Below are 21,651 nucleotides of genomic sequence, written 5' to 3'. Positions count from 1 at the left end.
TTAGAAATATACCAGGGGATTCCAATTCAATCCCATCAAGGTGGCATGTACCAATGCCATCTCACTAGTCCCAGTGATCAATTTCTGTTCACAATTGATCATAATGATAGGACTAAGAACCAAAGGGATCACATAAACAAGACTAGTGTCTGCAAATACTAGCTGATAGAATAAAAAAGGGAGAGAATGATCCAACATGGGAAGTGAGATACACAGCAGACCCATAGAATAGCAAATGTCCTAAACAGCACTCTGGCCTCAGAATCAGCCCTTAAGCCATGTGGATCCGGCTGAAATGCCCATGAGAGTATTTCAGGCATGGAAAGCCAAGACACTCTGGGGGAAAAAAAAAAACCTAAAGGAAAGATCTCCGTGAGTGAGATCCCAGTGGAAAGAACGGGTCATCAAAGAAGGAGGTACCTTTCTCTGAAGGGAGGAGAGAACTTCCACTTTGACCATGGCCTTGTCTAAATATGATCAGAGTCGGTGAACTCAGGGGGCTTCCATAGCCTTGGCAGCTCATGACAAGAGCCTAGGGTGATTACTGACGCCATAAACAAGAGTGTCAATTTGTTAAGTCAACAACAGGAGTCACTGTGCGCTTCCTCCTCATGTAGGATCTCTGTCCTTAATGTGCTGTACATTGAGATTTAATGCTATAACGAGTACTCAAACAGTATTTTTCACTTTATGTTTCTGTGTGGGAGCAAACTGTTGAAAGCTTTACTTAATGTATGCTAAACTGATCTTCTGTATATAAAGAGAATCGAAAATGAATCTTCATGTGAATGGAAGGGGAGAGGGAGTGGGAAAGGGGAGGGTTGCGGGAGGGAGGGACATTATGGGGGGGAAGCCATTGTAATCCATAAGCTGTACTTTGGAAATTTATATTCATTAAATAAAAGTTAAAAAAAAAAGGAAAAAAAAAAAAGAAAGAAACCTTCACATAAAAGCTCACAATGAAACCGATCAGATATTCTTAAATACAAAAAAAAAAAAAAAAAAAAAAAGAATCAATCTCACCAACCCCACAATCCATTCCTTATGAACAAACATTTATCTTGTCAGAATGATTCACACCCATGGATATCAGCAAACTCTCTGTTCTTTCCTGTATTCTGGCTAATTGTTTTAAGACACTCCTACTCATCATCAATTCACTTCTTGCCTAGAGATTTCTATGACTTTGGTAGGGAGCTGGATTATTCTGTCTCCAGGAACTAAAAAACAATGCAAGGCCTCCAAGTGAAAGATTCTGATCTGTCTCCGGATAGTCTGACATGTTCTCCTAGCAATTTGGGGGAAGTTAGTTAATTGTCCTGAATGTCGATTGTTTCATTTGCTACAAAGAGAATAATAGAAATTACCATAAGGCTTATTGTATACTCTCTTAAAAGATTCAAAAGATATGGAAGTCAGTCTACAGCTGGTTCTCAAGATATGGTTTCCTTTCCTCCTAGAAGCCGCACTGTCTCTACCTCCAGTATGCAATTGCCTCAAAACAGTCCATAGATGAGAGCTGGTGTCCAGGCCAGTGGCCGGCCAAGCCCTTTATCTCCACCCCAGCACCATGCCTTCAGTTACAGCCCATATTTAAGCTTTTCCTAAAAAGCAAGGATCCAGAAACTAATCCTGGTTAAGTCTAGCTCCCAGAGGAACTTAACCTCTCATGTGCTTGTCTTAAATAATATGAATTTATCTTGGCATCCTTGTGAGATATAAGCAACATGGGGCCAAGAGAACACCTTAGTCATCTCTTAGCATCTTACAGTCTCTAGCACAGCACTCCATAGCAGATAAGTGTAAGTACGTTTGAATTAGATTTCCCAACCACCCCACCCTTACAGGAAAGGTTTATTATGCCTCAGCCGGAACCACGAGTCACCAGAACACTTGTCTCCCTGCCAAGAATCAGTCCTGAGCATACACTGGTCAGCATTCGCCAATAACAATAACATAACCATAATTCTTTTTCTCAGGGATTGGTTTAAGACTGGACCAAAAAGGCATGATTAGAGGGCTTCCGAGAAGGGTCTGCTCTCAAAAGAGAGAATCCAACTTCTTTGCAAAGATGCAAGACCATGAAGGAAATAATCCTGCAGACAAGACCAGTTCACCAAGGAAAGGAGGCAGGGAAGACCTGGGCTGGGATGAAGGGTGACTTGAAGACCTTGGATCCAGCAATCTCAGCCCTTCTTGACAAGAAAGGCATTAAATGTGCACATCAGTAAAGCCAGCTGATGATTTTTAGTCAAAAACAGCCTAATCTAGTCCTTCCAAGTTCAGCAAACATTTAGAAAGCCTTTTGTCTGGCACAAGAAGCAGTGCATGCACTTGGTCTGGCCTAAGTTGAGAGAACACTAGGGTGCACCAGGCATACTATGACTTGATTTGATTTTACATAGGAACCTGTTCCCTTGACATATCCTTTCAGCAACAGAGAAATATTCAAAACATTGCTCATGACATCAAGAAAATTTAAATCCCATAGACCTGAGGAGTAATTTGCCAGCCCGGTAATATATGTCCCAGTGAGCCATTTGTTTCTTACCTTAGCAGTGTTGGGCACACAGTAGGTCTTCATGCAACATGTACAAGTTGGTTGACTGATCAAATGACTCTGAGTAATGAACTTCCAGGATTTCAATCCCACACACTATGGAAAGAGAAAGAAGTAAAGGAGTGAGAGGAAAATGTAAGCTATTTCATTTCCATGGCGAAAATTTTATCCTAATTTTTGCTTTGAAACATCACCAAGGCTTAATGTCAGCAATTGGCCACAACTTGCACTCAGAGTTCAGAGGCCCCATGTGACTGAGAAAAAGAAGCATCTAGTCCAATTACAGAAAAAGCTATTCATGGAACCCTTGCCAAATTATCATCTTAACAGGATGATTTTTGTACGCGTGCCCTGAACCGATTCTTAAACCTGGAAGCAGAGAAGAAACTTGAGAGAGACATGTGTTTGGATGACAAAAGTGCTTCCATGTGAGCATTTGAACTCCCTTGAGTTGCTGTGTATTTCATAAACATTGCACAGAATTGGCAAAGACATTCTATCTTAGGACTTTATGGAACCACTTTCTCAAAATACAAAACAGAGCCTGTCTCCTCATTTGTTTTGTTTTTCTTGTGTTGTAATGAAGCTCCAATCTATCCTGACCTCTGTTAGAGATGAGCAGATGCTTCTGAATTACTACTTAACTTCTACAGTATTAAGTTGGATTTTGCTTCCTGTGAGTAAAACATAGCTTTCTATGTAAGTTATTTCCCCTGCTTATTTACTTCTAGATCCTATGCTCCTAACCCCTTGTTTCTGAGCATTCTGACCAAGATAAAAGTATAAGAGGCAGAGTTGGAGGCATCAAGGGTGTGAACGGAAAAAAGAGGCTCAACATGGCTAGAACGAGGAATTGCATGAGGAGTGTGGCAAGAAGGGGTGTTGGAAATGACCAAACGCTGTTCATAATAGGTTATAAAGATAAAAGTTGGGGTTTTGCTTTGCACAAAGAGGAGACCCAGAAAACGTTGAGTAGGGAATTGACTTGATTGAGTTACCCTGGAAGCAGATGCTGAGAGGAGGATTTGTATCTGAGGATTTCATTTGGGAAGTAATCCCAGGAGTCTGTGGGAGGTTGATGGGAAAAAAATACAGAGAACAGGCACAAGGCAGCAGAGGAGAGTTTGAGGTTAAACGAGTCCCACATGGACCCCATTAGTGCAACGGTTCTTAGATCTCTGTGTTCACAATTAAGGATCTGGTTCTCAGTGTTATTCTGCCTCATTTTAAGGAGAAGGGACTCCAGCAGACAAACATCTAGAAAATACAGAAAAAAGCCCAAACTTTGTATTTCTTACAACCCATTGTGAATGGCCCTACATCATTTCCAATTTCCCTTCTTTCCACACCCCTCGTGTAGCATTGTAATATTTTTAAAATTCCATTTACATCAAAAAAGAAATAAGTGATGAGGGTGAGTTCCAGTGTGTGGATGGGGGCACCAGGAGACATGGGGCATGGTGGTCTTGGGGAAGACTAGAAGAGCAAGAAGAAGACAGGACCTCCTTTGGGCTGTCTATAGCAGCTGCCAGGTTTTAAAAAGCACACTCTTGGAATTGAGTTGTAAGGTAAGAAAGCCACATTTCCAATTCTGGGAGGAAAACTCATTGTGAAAGTTGGTGATCAGGCCTAAGTTCATGTTTCTCTGTGAGCCATCAAGTTTGAGACTCTCAAATTTCTTCTGAGGAAGGTCAGTGTTGGTCCAGGGAGCTGGTTGCAATGTGAGACCAATGAAGTAGTGAGAGCAGGAGGTGGGTGAGGTTGTGGAGAAACCTATGCATCCCTACAGATGGAGAGGTTTAGCACAGGGCTCGTGTCGGGCACTGGCTATGTCTGCTCAGCCTTCTAACCACAAGATGACCATTCATATAATCAATAAGGATTTTTTAAAAGACAGCATCCACTCTCCTAACATGATGTAAATACTGTCCTGGATTAAGGAAATGAAGAAAAACCAAATAATTCTGAACAGGAAAGAGTTAAAATAAAAACTCTTGGAAAATGAAAAAAGTCAGTTTTTCTCTGCAATTACATGTGCTGTCTCACAGTGGGATAATTACAAATCATGGGGGGAAATTGGTACAATCATGTTTAATTGGTTTCAAAGGTTATTGTCTTTTTCAACCTTTACCTCTGAATAATATCAGCACAGAAACATAACTTATGTGTGAATTTTTTGTCCTCTTATCAGGAATTATACAGGAACAATAGATTAGATTATTGTTCCACCTAGTAAATGATAAATTTTTTTCTTCAGTGTCTATAAAATAGAAATAAAGAGAAATCTCGACACTATCAACATGATTAAATGAAAGTTATTAACAAGAACAGAGTTTACCACAGACTTAAATATATTTTAAAAAAAAAAGCACTGGTGTGTTAAATGTTGGGAAAATTGCATTGCAAAGCCAATGAATTTCTCAACAGTTTTTGTTAGTGAGTAATTAGTATAAAATATGTTGACTGTACTATGGAGAATGAAGAAAACAGAGAGGTCCATGACAGGAAGTAGGTTGATCATCTAACTACATTTTAGTTCCAGGTGGAATATTAGGAACAAAATTCTACAAAGTAATCTATGCATTTTACAGCTCTGTTTCTTAAAATACATAAATACATTTTTTCTTTAGGGTAGAATTTTAACAACAACCAACAAATAATAGCAATAGGTGTGTGTCCCAGTGGGGAGCAGCTGAAGGGTGAGTTTGCACTGGTGGAGACTACAGACACCAGGAGATGGCACAGCAAAATGCGCAAATTGCCATTGACAAGGGGCTACTCATGGGTGGAAGGCTGTCTTTCTTGGATAAATGAAGCCAGACATAGCAATCTAGGTGTCTCCCAACCACAAACCCGTATGGCAAACTACCATCCAGGTTGCAGATGTACAATAAAGTTTATTACATCACATTTTAGACTCTGTACAACTCTTAATGCCACAGAGTTCAGGAAGAGAGGTTTGAGCCAACTTTCAGCACTGTAAAGTTTCTTTTAATTGAATTTTTTTAGAAAAACTGTAGTTTCACATGCAATTGTAAGAAATACAGGGTCCAGTGCTGTGACACAGTAGGCTAAGCCTCTACCTGTGGCACTAGCATCCCATATGGGCGCTGGTTCATGTTCTGGCTGCTCCTCTTCTGATCCAACTCTCTGCTTTCTCTCTGTCTCTCCCTCTCTCTGTCTGTAATTCTCTCTCTCAAATAAATAAATAAATCTTTGAAAAATAAATAATACAGAGTGGCTGGCATTGTGGCACAGTGGGTTAAGCTGCCTCCTATGACACTGGTTTCCATATGGACACCAGTTCAGGTCCCAGAAGATCTGTTTCCCACCCAGCTCCCCAAAAAATGTCCCTGGGAAAGAGAGAAGACAGCCCAAGTGAACGGGTCCCTACACCCTCATGGGAGACCCAGACGAAGCTCTCAGCTCCTGGATTTGGCCTGGTCCAGCCCCAGCTATTGAGCCATTTGGGAAGTGAACCATTGTTACAGAAGATTCTCTCTCTCTCTCTCTCTCTCTCTCTCTTTCTCTCTCTCTCTCTCTCTCTCACTGTAGCTCTGCTTTTCAAATAAATAAATAAATAAATCTTTCTTTAAAAAACAAATAATAGAAATCCATGTGTATTTGACTCACTTCTCCAGTAGTGATACTGTACAAAACTGCAGAACATCACAAAGAGGACACTGACAACAACTGTATTCAATTATTTATCGACCATCATTCTGCACCTCCCATTTTACTTGGATGTACATACTATGTGTGTATGTTTAAAGTCCTCAAATTTTCACTCATTGCCTTATAAGCATGGTCTTTATGATCAAATAAATAGTTGGACTATTATACAGTCTCATACTTTCTTAGAGTGGGGCAAGGTAGAGGCAGGTGAGGGACAGATTGAGTTATGCATCAGGTAGCATATATTTATTAGGTGTCAACTATTTTCTCAGATAAATATTTGAAATTCATCACATCTGTTAGTATCCATTGCTGACAAGGATTTACATATTTATAGAAAGGGATGTGTGACTCCCTTTCTAAACAGCCTCTGTATATCCCATACACCTATTCCACTTATTCCGTATTTCCATTGGCAATTCTGTCCTTCACTATTTGTCTAGTGGCCTCCTATGTTATTTTTAATCCATAATAGAAGCAAACATTCGGCCTGGTGGTTAAGATACTTGCTGGGACACCTGCCTCCCATATCAGAGTGCCTGAGTTCAATACCTTTCTCTAGCTCCTGATTCCAGCTTCCTACTAATGTGGACCTGGGAAGGCAGTGGTGTGGGCTCAAGTAATTAGGTTCCTGCTGCCTATGTGGGAGATCCAGGTTGAGTTCCTGAATCCCGTTTTCAACCTGGATCAGCTTCCACTGTTGCAGGCATCTGGGGAGCAAACCATCAATGGAAGCACTTGCTCACTCTTGTTCTCTTTCTCTCCCTCCCCCCCCCCACCTCTCTCTCTCCCTCTCTCTCTCTCTGACAAATGAACAAACAAAATTTTAAGAAAAAAAATCCAGAGTGGGCCGGCACCGCGGCTCACTGGGCTAATCCTCCGCCTTGTGGCGCCGGCACACAGGGTTCCAGTCCTGGTTGGGGCGCCGGATTCTGTCCCGGTTGCCCCTCTTCCAGGCCAGCTCTCTGCTGTGGCCCGGGAAGGCAGTGGAGGATGGCCCAAGTGCTTGGGCCCTGCACCCCATGGGAGACCAGGAAAAGCACCTGGCTCCTGCCATCGGATCAGCGCAGTGCTCCGGCCGCGGCGGCCATTGGAGGGTGAACCAACGGCAAAGGAAGACCTTTCTCTCTGTCTCTCTCACTGTCCACTCTGCCTGTCAAAAAAAAAAAAAAAAAAAATCCAGAGTAAACTGAATTTTACGTACTGTTAAAGACTTGGATTTTAGCCTAAGACAGGTTCCTGTCTCATGTCATTATCTTCCTGACCTTTGAAAATTTATCTAAACTATCCAAGAATGGGCATCTATATGGGGCTAATAAGAGTCTGTTTCATAGGATTGGGACAGCAAGTTAAGCATTTTTAACAAAGTACTTACCAGGGAGCTTGGCACTTGGCATGTACTAAATAAATTGTCTTCATATAATATTAGTGTAATGTGGCTATGTAATCGTAGAGTTGTAATTACACTATTTAACAATTATAAGAAAATTTTAGTTTTAGAATGAAAAGTAAAGTCTTTTCATTCTCAAGAGAGAAGCTTTTAAGTTTATTTATTTTATTTTTGTTTGAAAGGCAAGGAGAGCATGTGCTCTTCCATCCACTGGTTCACTTCCCAAATGCTTGCAAGAGCCAGGGCTGGGCCAGGTGGGAGCCAGCAGCCAGGAGATACATTCTGCCACATGGGTGGCAGAGACCCAAGTACTTGAGTGATCACCTGCTGCCTCCCAAGTACATGAACAGCAACATGGATCAGAAGTGCAGGCATGACTTGAACTCAGGTGCTTGGACATGGGATGTGAGCAGCCCAACCTACTCCACCACAGCACCCACCCTGACAGAAGAAATTTTGTGGCATCTGAACAAACTTGCGGTTTGGGTAGTATGTGGCAGGAGAGTTCTTTAGAACAAGCCCATGATTTGGGTGTGGGAAAAGGACCTCCATGCACATTTCTCAAATGAGGCATGAATGCAACTTCCTTGATGTCCTCCTAGTCACGGAAAGGGTCAGCACACATGTCAGTGACTACTGTAGAGACACTCTGGCTTTCTACAGAATGGCCTTGATAGAACCAGGTGATAGGCAAAGTGGTGACGGTATATTCTATATCAGACAGGAGGATCTGTGTTGTGGGAAAACAAAAAGGATTCAAGAGTCAGTTTCGGGAACAAGGATCCATAGAGATGGCATGGTTTAAATGTCAGCATACCGGAATCGGAGAACTCTTCTACGATGTCTGAGGACAGCCGAATATCAGTCGTAGATGGTGATTTCCAGCACCAACATCCCCAGAACCAGGCTTTTCAGTTGGCACATGGTGATTTGTGATGACAGTGTTCTTCCCTTGGAAGGATTTGTGTGGACCACCTAGTGAAAAATCGATAAAGAAGAGGATGCTATTTGGAAGCAAAATAAAAGGGAAAGAAAATAGCCCTGGCCACAGATATCAAATCAAGAATAGGAAATCTGAACCTGTCCTATTCTGCTTTCATTATGTTTCCAAAAAGAAAGCAAGAAAGTGGATTTGTGTGACAGATTGATAACATTTCAGGTGTTGAATTAAAACTTGCTCTGCTTGTAAATTCTTACAAATGAAGGAATGTCCACTAATAATGCTTTAGCAAAAGCAGCCTCAATTGCACACTGGTTCCCTTTCAACCACATTTATTGAACATGTTCTGTGTTTTAAGTACCATGTTAATGCTTTCAATGCAGATGAAATGGGTAACATTGGCCTCACTACACAAACAAGAATTCACCATTTACCTGAGGTCTCCTAGCAAGTGAGTTGCTAGCTGGAACTTAATGAAAAACTTGGTTAGGTGTCTGAGGGCTCAAATCCCTGGACATCAATAGTTGAATGTGACTTTGCGTTCATCTGTGTCTACTCCAGAAATCTCCATATTACTCTCTCTGCGCATGCCCTGTTTTCACACAACCTCACTGAAACTATTTGAAGAAAGGTAGCCAGTTAAAACAGTGTGCGACCATTTACCATAAAAGGTGCTGGTGGCTCTTTAAACAGAGGAGTGTTGCCATCACTGATTCATGAGACTCTGAAGCTATGCTTCATCTGGGACTAAGATCAGGTCCCTGCGTTGTGTGAGGAGGCAATGGCACAACTAGGCACTTGCTGTGCCACTGCTGTGATACGTTCTTCCTCCAATCATGGAAAGGCAAGGTTGAAAATCTAATTAAGAACTACCAGAGGTGGTAAGGTCCCTCCTAACCCACTCTGTGAACCAGATTCAGTGTAAAAACATGGTAATGTGTTCATGTTATTCTTTAACATCAAGCATTTAGGGACAGAAATATTCCATTTGGAGAGAGATAGGGATATCAAAAAAAAAAAAAAAAAAGAAAGAAAGAAAGAAATCAAGGGCTTGGGGCAAAGGGTGGAACTTAAGCACCCAGGAATCAGGCGGCACCAAGGAACATGCAGAGAAGCCTTGAGTCCCTTGTGGTTCTAGGCAGGAAGGAGAGGAACATGAAAAAATACAGGAGCACCTAGAAATGAGAATGGGTAGGGGCCGGCGCTGTGACACAGCGGATAAAGCCACCGCCTACAGTGCTGCATCCCATATGGACACTGGTTCAAGACCCAGCTGCTCCGTTTCCCATCCAGCTCTCTGCTATGGCCTGGGAAGGCAGTACAGGGTGGCCCAGGCCCAAGCCCAAGCCCTTGGACCCCTTCACCTGCATGGGAGACCTGGAAGAAGCTCCTGGCTCCTGTGGCCAGTTGGGGAATGAACCAGCAGATGGAAGACCGAACTCGCTCTCTCTGCCTCCCCTTCTGTGTGTAACTCTGGCTTTCAAATAAATAAATAAATCTTTAAAAAAAAAAAAGAAATGAGAATAGGTTTGGGACTGGATCCTGATTACAAGATTGCCAAAAAGTTCTTTGGAGAGGAGAAATAAGCCATATTATGGACTCTGTGATGTGACACGCACTGTCTATATTCATGCATGTTACACATAAATTAGAAGCACAGGCAGGAAATTGATGGGAAATCTATAAAGGAAATGAATTTTTAAAGTCTGGATCAGTGTAAAAAATACAGAAACACTGAACAAAGAATCTGGAGCCCAAGAGGCTGAAGTGGTCACAGGAACAGTAGCCCCCTGGGTATCCTCAGAAATACTGAAGAGGGCTTTAGACTATCACAAGCTTCGGAATTGCACACACACACACACAGACACACACAATTATTCACAAGTCATTTACTAGGATCTTGACAGCCAAAGTTCCAGCTGGCACCATTGTTACATATTTTTTTCCTTCACAAACCCTCAGTTGAGTGGGTGGAGCCAACAAATTGAGGTGATCAAAAGCATGGGCTTTCCAGATAAATGCGATGAATTCTGGGAGGACAGAGTTGTTCTGCTTATAAGGACCACTAGAGAAATTTGGTCACACCCATCCCCACCTCTGTGTCATGCACACAGGATGAAGCTACGTGCAGAGAGAACAGCTGCTCACTCATATTCCCAGAAGTCCAGTCAGCGCATGATCTGGGGTCTCAAGCTCTCAGAAGCTCACCTAACCTGAGTTTTGAGTTTGAGTTTTTGGTGATTTGCTTTATGCCCACTTTACTGAATTCAGGCAAGAAAAGAAATACACTAACCTAAGATATATGATCTGCTTTCCAAGTGGTGCTTTAGTTTACAATGTTTCCACAGGACATTGCTTTCTCTTTAAAGTAGATAGATATTTATTCTTCTATTTGGGTCTCTGGGCAGGTGATTGCCAAGGCCAAGGCCTCTGCAGAGAACATTACTGTGAATGGAAGAAAAACCCAAGGAATTTTGGCTATGCTTGCTAGTGAAACAGATTTCTGTTTTCTAAATGAAGAATTGCAATGTCACACAATAAACTAGCAATGCAAAAGCACCTGTGTGTCTGTAATTGAAGAACGTGAACTGGAGGGACTTAGACATGATCTCTATGTGAATCAATCAATGCAGACGAAAACTAAGAGGAAGTCTACATTTTTATTAAATATGCCTAACAGAAATCTCACTCAGTTTCTGGTCCTGAGACCTGGTTCTGGTTCCTAATTTACTTTTATTATGTTCAGTGGTAAATTCACTTCAAAACTGACAGCTCTGTCAAGGCAGCTTTGGCTTGCTATGTGCACATAAATGCCTGGCTAAATTGCTCAGCAAATCCATGACTACTCAGAACCCGGGGGAGTACTCCCAAGAGAGACAAGCAGAGCAGAATCATTGTATTGCTCCTCAGGGAGTCAAACTCATCTAGAGTTAGACACTGCCTTTAAATGAAAGCGTAGGTGTGGAGGGGAACTCTTGGGAGCTGGAGTCCACAAGTCTGCACTCAGCAGGCCACCCTGGCTCCACTTTTCCAGCCCCCACCTCAACTCATCTCCACATCCTCACCCAAAAGCTCTCCACTGTCTGTCAGCTTCCTACCCAGTACTACTCCATTGCATTTATCTGAAAGCCCTGTTCTTACTTTACAACTTCTAGGAGTATTTCTAACTCCATCACTGCACATACATTGGCCATGACACGTTGGGTGACTGTCAATCAAGAGCACTTGAAATTCAGTTTGCACTGTGGTATCCACATACTCCATATCACTTGCAGGCAGCCTCCTGTCTGTCACTTGGAATCTATCTGCCCTTAAATAGACACTTGTTGCATGTAGACCTCCCAGTACCTCACCTCACAGAGATCGCATATATACTGTTTCTTAAATTACAAACAATGGTCCTTTTATCAGATTCATCTTAAATTGCCTTGTATGAGGTACTTCAAAAAGTTCCAGCAAAAAATTTTTAAATCCATGTATAGTTTTTCATTATATGCAAAAATTTACCACAAACTCCCTGTAAATGTATTTAAAAATGTATGTACCAAAATAAATTTATAATTCCATTTCTCATGGACTTTTTGAAGTGCCCTCAAATTATTGACATCATTCTATATGTATAGTATTTGTCCTATCAGGGCAATACTTGTCCTGTCTTCTTAAATTATAACCTCTCCAGAGACACAAGACCTTGCTTTAAAAATACTAGTATCTGCATATAATGTTGTACAGCTGCAGAGCCACAGTTCATTGGCCTCCATCTCCTTAAAATTCCATTAGTAAATGTGTTATTGTCAGCACCCCAATGAAAAGTTAAAAATGTCTATTGGAAAAGCAAAATATCAAACAGATTAAATCATAATGTGTCCATGAAGAAGCTCAGACACAGGCTTATAAATTTTCCGATGCTTCCAACATGAAAGAACATCCAATCTGTTTCACTTCAAATGCCCTTGTTCACTTTAATATTGTTCCTAGAGAAGGAAAGGCCTCTGAAGACTTTGGAAGTTGGCTTCAGTAATATCCAATTATTCAGGCTTCAAGTAGAAATGTCACCAAATTGAGTCACACTTTCTTTTTATAAGGCAGACACTGGAAAATCACCAAGAGAGTTTACATGTACTAATTCATTAAAGACTTCCACAGGCTCCCTAAAGACCGAATAAAAAAATCCCAGTATCTTAAACTTTTTGAGAATTTTCTTCCAGGAGTTCTTTGCAAAGAAGTCATTATATTTTATAAACCTTTAGAGTACCACAATCACCCAGGCATGCCTGGGAATGAAAGGTTATGCCTCCTACCTCTCTACTGGAATGACTTTGAAGTCTTGTATTAAATAGAGTTCAGTGGTTCTGCACTGGGAATGTTTTGAATTGGGGAGACATAGATGCTATCCCCCTGTAGCTGAATTTTTTTTCTAATCTGAGATAATACTATCCCTTCCTGAAAATAAGCAAAGACAATAATTTCCAGTAATTACCCATGAAAATGACTCATTTTAGCCAAGACAGAGTATTAGTAATCTATCTGCCAATGAAGAGCCTAAGGTTGCTCATTTAATTCTAACCAATGGGAGGATGCATTTAATAAACTCCCACCACATTACTGAAATTTTTACTAAAAAAGGCACAGCTTCCTCTTGCATTTTGGTTAAAACCAATTTAAATCCTATTAAAGTTGGACTCTTGGAGGAAAGAGGAGGCCAAACAGTGCTGTGCAGGAGGAATCAAGAGAGCAAGGACTCTTGTGGCATGTTTGTCTGTAATTCCAGAAGCAAAGAACACAGGTCAGGCACAGGTGCAATTATTTCCACCCAGTTCTTGCAGAAGCTTTGTGCTCTCTGACCTTTACCCAGACCTCAAAAACAAACCATTCAATACCCATGTCATACTTATCCAATTACTTGGAAAATTCCATGTGTCAGATCAGATTTTCAGAAGGGATAATGGTCGTCATAGCCTTCTGAGCATTTACTAGTATTGGGACTTCCACCAAGTATGCTACATGAGTTATTTAATCTTTTGATAGATACAGTGGTGTACCACCCAGACCTCTCTCCAGTTTCTTGAAGCATTAGTGACTAATGACTTTCCAGTAATTGAGCTTGGCCAAATGAGCTTCCTCACCAAGTTCACGGTCCCTCATAAAAGACGGACCACTTAATGTAGGGGTACAAAGTCAGCCCCCTTGCCCCAAAGATGGACAACTCTGAAAGAACATTTAAGTTTTAAAGGACTAGTTAAGTACTCTTTTGTAACTGCACTGCCATTCATCTTCTTCCTCTGCCCAATCCTGCTTCCCTCACCTCTCCCAGATTTTGTTTCTGAAATTATTTTTCAATAATTTCAAAAAAAAATCTGAAAATTTTCCTGCATAATTCAAAGTAAAATCATTGAAACAAGAAGCAACCCAGAAGGCAAGCTCTCAAATGAAGTCTTGGTGCTATATCATTAAGAACAGGGTAACACAAACAAAATAAAACCAGTATGTGACAGAGTTATCTGTACCTCCATGTCTATCACAGCTCAATTCACAATAGCTAAGATACGGGATCAATTCAAATATCCACCAATTGATAACTGAATAAAGGAAATTTGGTTTATACACACTGTAGAATACTACACAGCCATCAAAAAGAATGAAACCTGTCTTATGCAACAAAATGGATACAACTGGAAACCATTACACTTAGTGAAATAAGAGAAATATCATATGTTTTCTCTGATTTGTTGTAACTAATCAACAGAGTACAAAAGGTGTAATATATATGAGCAAAATCCACATTTTGAAATTTGATTATTATTTATAGCCCTTTGTCCATACTTTTGAAAAACAGTAGTTTTTCTACTTACTACTTGCTGGTTTATTTAGTGGAGGATTAAGATTCTGATTATAAAATAAATTGAAAGTATGCCATGGTAAAAATTAAAAGAAGAAATAAGAGAGGAAGGAGGGGTGAGGTTAGAGCATGGGCGGGAGGAAGGGTGGGGAGGAAGTATCATTATGCTCTTAAATCTGTATGTATGAATTATGTGAACTTTGTTCACCTTATATAAATAAAAAGGTTTTTTAACAAATAACAGGGTAACAATGAGGACCCCATCAGTAGTGGTAGGGAGGGTGATGAAGCCCCTGCAACAGAGGCACCATGCTCGTGTGAAGCTTCAGTTATGCTGAATGGGATCACATTGGACAGGAATGCACTGGGGCTGTGATATCTCACTCATTTCAAAGTGTCACACAAAATAGTAATCACAGGGACTCTGGATTGAGAGAGCTGTTAATGGGGGCCATGGAAAAATAATGACAGACAACAGGAAGCATGAAAGCCAGAGGGTCTTCTTGGCAGCACATGAGGAAGCCCTCATCTCCTGCAACAGGGCAGGAGAGAAAAAGCCAATGATTACTTATAAAAGCACTAGAGCTTCAAATAGCAAGAAGGACTAAGTAGAAACTTCTTTTTGTTTTTTCTTTCCCAAAGAAAGCTTTTATTTAAGGAATACAAACTTCGGGTGCAAACTGATGAAATCTTTACTTAATATATACTAAATCAATCTTCTGTATATAAAGAGAATTGAAAATGAATCTTGATGTGAATGGAATTGGAGAGGGAGGGGGAGATGGGTGGGGTGTGAGTGGGAGGGAAGTTATGGGGGGGAAGCCATTGTAATCCATAAACTGTACTTTGGAAATTTATATTTACTAATTAAAAGTTTAAAAAAAGGAATACAAACGTCATGCATTTCATAAGTACAACTTTAGGAATATAGGGATTCTTCCCATCATGCCGGCCCTCCCACCCACACTCCCACCCCTTCTCCTTCTCCCTCTCCCATTCCCAGTCCCATTCTCCACTAAGATCCATTTTCAATTAACTTTACACACAGAAGACCAACTCTATACTAAGTAAAGAACTAAATAATTGGCACAAAACAAACAAAAAAAAAACTATTCCTCAACAGTGGAGACAGGGCTGCTCAAAGTCATTGCATCTTGAAGTTAATTTCACTTCTTTTTTTTCTTAGAAACTTAATTAACTTTAAAGAAGCACCCAATAATGATACATCTTTTGCAAGCACTTAAACATAATTATAATACAACTTTTTGAGGACAGAGGTCCTGCATGAGAAATTAGTGCACAGTGACTCCTGTTGTTAATTTAACAATTAACACTCATGTATGACATCAGTGACCACCCAGATTTCTCAACAGAAACCTTACAGGCCAGGAGAGTGAACAGGTACAGTAAAATTTATATTAAAAAAAAAAAACTGTCAATCCAGAGTATTTTACCCAGCAAAGCTTTCAATCACAAATTAGGGTGAAATAAAGATTCGCTAAGACATAAAAACTGAAAGGATTTGTTGTGGGGAGCAACTCGGACTAGACTAAGTTACTGGAATTAAGACTTATTCTATGCATCTGCTCTCCCACAATATGGCGCTGGGAGAGGAGAAAACAGCTTCTACGCAGCTGCCTCTTGCCAACTTGAGTGATGACCTCCAGGAGCTGATCCTGCTCCTGATTGGAGGAGAGCAGCGTACTCGGCGTGTGGGCAGCCGAGTTGGGATTGGTGGAAGAGGACTATAAAGGAGGAGAGAGACAACATGCACCAGGAACATCTAAGGGGAACATCTGAGGGAACACCTGTGCAGCCCCCGAGAGAGCCGGCCGGCGGTGTGCCGCTCCCCTGTGGAAGTGGGGAAAGTGGCCAGGGGGAACCGCCCTTCCACGGAGGTGGAAGGGACAGTAGCCAACCTGGGAAGAACCAGCAGCAACCCCGGGGAGGGCCGAGCAGACAAAAGAACAGCGCAGGGTCCTGTGTCGTTCCTCCACGAAGACGGGGAGCGACAATTTGTCACCACTCAGCAAGCCTTACCAATTATATATGAGGAGATACTACACATAGAAACAGAGAAAGACAATCAGCATCATAAAACAATGCAAAGGAAGAAAAATCTCCCAGTAAAAGAACAAACAATATTGAAACAAACAAAAGACATATTCATGGGGAAATGGTAGCATCAAATTGTTACTTTGCCATAATAACCATGAGCGTAAATGGACTAAATTTTCCAATTAAGAGATACAGATTGGCTGATGAATTAAAACAAAAAAAAACATGATATGCTGTCTACAAGAAACATACATCATTAATAAAGATACAGACAGAAAGTGAAAAGATATAAAAAGATATTTCAGGAATAGGGCTGGTGCTGTAGCCCAGAGGGTTAACCCCCTGGCCTAAAGCGCCAGCATCCCATATGGGTAACGGTTCTAGTCCCAGCTGCTCCTCTTCCAATCCAGCTCTCTGCTATGGCCTGGGAAAGCAGTAAAAGATGGCCCAAGTCCTTGGGCCCCTGTACCCATGTGGGAGACCTGGAAGAAGCTCCTGTCTCCTGGCTTTGGATTGGCGCAGCTCCAGCCATTGCGGCCATCTGGGGAGTGAACCATTAGATGGAAGACTTCTCTCTCTCTCTTTCTCTCTCTCTTTCTCTCTCTCTCTCTCTCTGTGTAACTCTGACTTGCAAATAAATCTTTTTTTTAACTTTTATTTAATGAATATAAATTTCCAAAGTACAGCTTATGGATTACAATGGCTTCCCCCCCCATAACTTCCATCCCACCTGCAACCCTCCCCTTTCCCGCTCACTCTCCCTTTCCATTCACATCAAGATTAATTTTCAATTCTCTTTATATACAGAAGATTAGTTTAGCATATATTAAGTAAAGATTTCAACAGTTTGCACCCACATAGAAACACAAAGTGAAATATACTGTTTGAGTACTCGTTATAGCATTAAATCACAATGTACAGCACATTAAGGACAGAGATCCTACATGAGGAGGAAGTGCACAGTGACTCCTGTTGTTGATTTAACAAATTGACACTCTTGTTTATGGCATCAGTAATCACCCTAGGCTCTTGTCATGAGCTGCCAAGGCTATGGAAGCCCCCTGAGTTCACCAACTCTGATCATATTTAGACAAGGTTGTAGTCAAAGTGGAAGTTCTCTCCTCCCTTCAGAGAAAGGTACCTCCTTCTTTGATGACCTGTTCTTTCCACTGGGATCTCAATGCGGAGATCTTTCATTTAGGTTTTGTTTTTTTGTTCTGTTTTGCTTTTTTTTTTGTTTTTTTGTTTTTTTGTTTTTTTGTTTTTTTTTTTTTTGCCAGAGTGTCTTGGCTTTCCATGCCTGTAATATTCTCATGGGCTTTTCAGCCAGATCCGTGTGCCTCATGGGCTGATTCTGAGGCCAGAGTGCTGTTTAGGACATCTGCCATTCTATGAGTCTGCTGTGTATCTCGCTTCCCATGTTGGATCGTTCTCTCCCTTTTTTATTCTATCAGCTAGTATTTGCAGACACTAGTCTTGTTTATGTGCTCCCTTTGGCTCTTAGTCCTATCATTATGATCAATTGTGAACAGAAATTGATCACTTGGACTAGTGAGATGGCATTGGTACCTGCCACCTTGATGGGATTGAATTGGAATCCCCTGGTATGTTTCTAACTCTACCGTTTGTGGTAAGTCAGCTTGAGCATGTCCCGAATTGCACATCTCTTCCCTCTCTTATTCCCACTCTTATATTTAACAGCGATTACTTTTCAGTTAAGTTTCAACACTTAAGAATAACTGTGTATTGATTACAGTATTCAACCAAAAGTATTAATACATTATCCCTCTTAGTCTTTTTTGTTAGTTCTACTTAATACTTTTGGTTGAATACTGTAATAAATAAATAAATCTTTAAAAGAAAAAGATATTCCAGGAAATGGAAATCAAAAATGAGCAAAACTAGCTCTCTTTTACCAGAAAATAGACTTTTAAGACAAAAACCATTCAAAGATCATTATGTAATGATTAGTGGATCAATTCCACAAGATGCTACTATAGTAAATGTATATACACTAGGGCATCCAGTTTTATAAGTCAAATGTAAGGAGATCCAAGATGGCTGAATAGAGAAAAGACATGCTGATTTTGACCACAGGAAGAAAACAGAAGAAAAGGTGAGAAACTGAATTCCCAAGGGGTAGCTGGAGAGAAGTTTGCAGTGGAAATTCTACAAAAAAGAAGGGAGATGCTGTGGACCACCTGGGATGGTAAATCACTCAGTAGCGAGTTGGACACCACCAGTGACTCCCACAGCTGTTGGCTGGAAGGAATCCCATCTTTTAGGAGAGAGGTGAGAAGAACCCATGGCAGCCTGTGACACTGGTGATATTGCCTGAGGGAGAACCTTGAGGTACTCATTTACTGAGTCCAGTCTGAACGACTAGTAGTAGGCAAAGTACCCATCTAACCTCAAGAAGGGAGAATATATTGCTTTATTCCCCGCCCCCAACAAAGGCACCCAGCAACTACCATGTAACAAGTGCCATTTTAATAAGGTGAGTAGAGGCTGCTACAGCCCATAGGCAATTGAGGGATTTTATCAGATGGATAAAAGTCCACTGACTTTGAATCTGGTCTGGAGGGTTGGCAGAAGGTAGGATGCCTACTTAGGCCTTGATGTGTTACCCTCATCTCACTCTATCAAAGTGTCTAGACTCAACTTGCAAAGGCAGAGCACTGACCAATGTCTATCAGGCAGACAGCTGGCTCTGGAAACACTGGTTCTCTCTGGAGGTGGGAAAGGCTCATGGGACTGAGAGTGGATCCCCTGCTCCTTGTGACTGTGGGAACCCTGTACTGTGATTGTGGGAATTCTGGAACTGTGTGATATGGCATGGGGGTGTTGCTGGGTCTTTGGGCAGTCAGCCTGGGCTTCAGAGGCTCAGAATTCCCTAAATGCTGGGGTAGTCATTGCAGATTGTTGTGCACTCACACTGAGGAGTGCACAGATGTTTTGTGCAGTTCATGCACCTGTATGGGTGGGGCGCATAGCCACTGTGGACTCACCCTGGGCACTTGGTTCACCATGGCAGAAAGAGAATGAAGCTGTGATTATGCCAGCCAATGTGATCATACCCTCTCCTCTGCTGGTGACATAGGCAATATACCACACTCAACTTCAGCATCATTCTGGACACTCAAGAACTGTCCTGAGCTTCCAGGTTCCACCCAATACACACTTCTCGATAGACACTAAAGAAACAGACATTCCACTAAGCCATTGAGGCATATTTCAAAGATAAAAGCCCTCAGAGAAGAAAACTAGCAAGTGTTTCCACAAATGCCTAAAAGTAAATGTAGAAATACAAGAAACATGAACAAGGAAGATAACATGACTCCCCAAAAGGAAAACAACAACATTTCAATATTAGAATGTGAGGGCAAAGAGATTGATGAAATGCCTGAAAAGGAATTCAAAGCAATGATCATAAGATTACTCAAAAACACATAGAAGAAAATACATGAGTCAAAGACATCCATACACAACACAGATGAGAAATTTTGCCAGTAGATATAGGTATTGAAGAAAAATCAAACAAATAATATAAATGAAAAATTCAATATGTCAAATAAAAAATACAGTGGAAAGTCTTAACAACAGACTGGGTAAGACAGAAGAAAGAATATCTAGGCCGGCGCCGCGGCTCACTAGGCTAATCCTCCGCCTAGCGGCGCCGGCACACCGGGTTCTAGTCCCGGTCAGGGCGCCGGATTCTGTCCCGGTTGCCCCTCTTCCAGGCCAGCCCTCTGCTGTGGCCAGGGAGTGCAGTGGAGGATGGCCCAGGTGCTTGGGCCCTGCACCCCATGGGAGACCAGGAAAAGCACCTGGCTCCTGGCTCCTGCGGTGCGCCGGCCGCAGCGCGCCGGCCGCGGCGGCCATTGGAGGGTGAACCAACGGCAAAGGAAGACCTTTCTCTCTGTCTCTCTCTCACTGTCCACTCTGCCTGTCAAAAAAAAAAAAAAAAAAAAAAAAAAAGAAAGAATATCTAAAGCTAGAAGACAAATCTTTGGAAATATCTCAATCATGCCAAAAAAAAAAAAAGAAGAAGAAGAAGAAAATTATGGAAAGCCAAGACACTCTGGCAAAAGATCTCTGTGAGTTAGATCCCAGTGGAAAGAACAGGTCTTCAAAGAAGGAGGTACCTTTCTCTGAAGGGAGGAGAGAACCTCCACTTTGACTATGACCTTGTCTAAACAAGATAAGAGTCGGAGAACTCAGAGGGCTTCCATAGCCTTGGAAACTCATGACTGGAGCATAGGGAGATTACTGATGCCATAGACAGGAGTGTCAATTGGTAAAGTCAACAACAGGAGTCACTGTGCACTTACTCCTCATGTAGGATCTCTGTCCTTAATGTGCTGTACATTGTGATTTAATGCTAAAACGAGTACTCAAACAGTATATTTCACTTCGTGTTTCTATGTGGGTGCAAACTGTTGAAATCTTTACTTAATGAATACTAAACTGATCTTCTGTAAAAAAAAAAAAAAAAGAAATTATCAATTCCCAACTTGACTCTCACTAGGATTAAACATGACAATAGGTCTGATCTGATTTCATCATCATTTAAAAAAATCATCTATTATTTTTCACTTTATGTTTCTGTGTGGGAGCAAACTGTTGAAATCCTTACTTAATGTATACTAAGCTGATCTTCTGTATATTAAGATCATCGAAAATGAATCTTGATGTGAATGGAAGGGGAGAGGGAGTGGGAAAGGGGAGGGTTGTGGGTGGGAGGGACGGTATGGGGGAAGCCATTGTAATCCATAAGTCGTACTTTGGAAATTTATATTCATTAAATAAAAGTTAAAAAAAAAACTGAAAATGGTGTTAGAGGTTTATGGGATACCCTCAAATAACCAAATGTACTTGTCTTAGGAGTTCCCAAAGGTATGGAAAGACAGAATGGATGAGAATACCTATTCAGAGAAATAATAGCAGAAAATTTCCCTGACTGGGAGAACAACAGGGACATGCAAATACAGGAAGCACATAGAACTCCTGGTAGATGTGATCAGAAAAGATCTTCACCATGACACATTATAGTCAAACATTCAAAAGTAAAACATAAAGAAAAGATCCTGAAATGTGCACAAGAGAAATGCCAGATTACTTTCAAGGATCTCCAATTAGATTTACAGCTAATGTCGCAAAACCTGCAAACCCAAAATACTATACCCAGC

The sequence above is a fragment of the Oryctolagus cuniculus genome, chromosome 15 (genome assembly GCF_964237555.1).
Source record: "Oryctolagus cuniculus chromosome 15, mOryCun1.1, whole genome shotgun sequence".
NCBI classification, from domain to species: domain Eukaryota; kingdom Metazoa; phylum Chordata; class Mammalia; order Lagomorpha; family Leporidae; genus Oryctolagus; species Oryctolagus cuniculus.
This window is presented reverse-complemented; position numbering follows the sequence as displayed.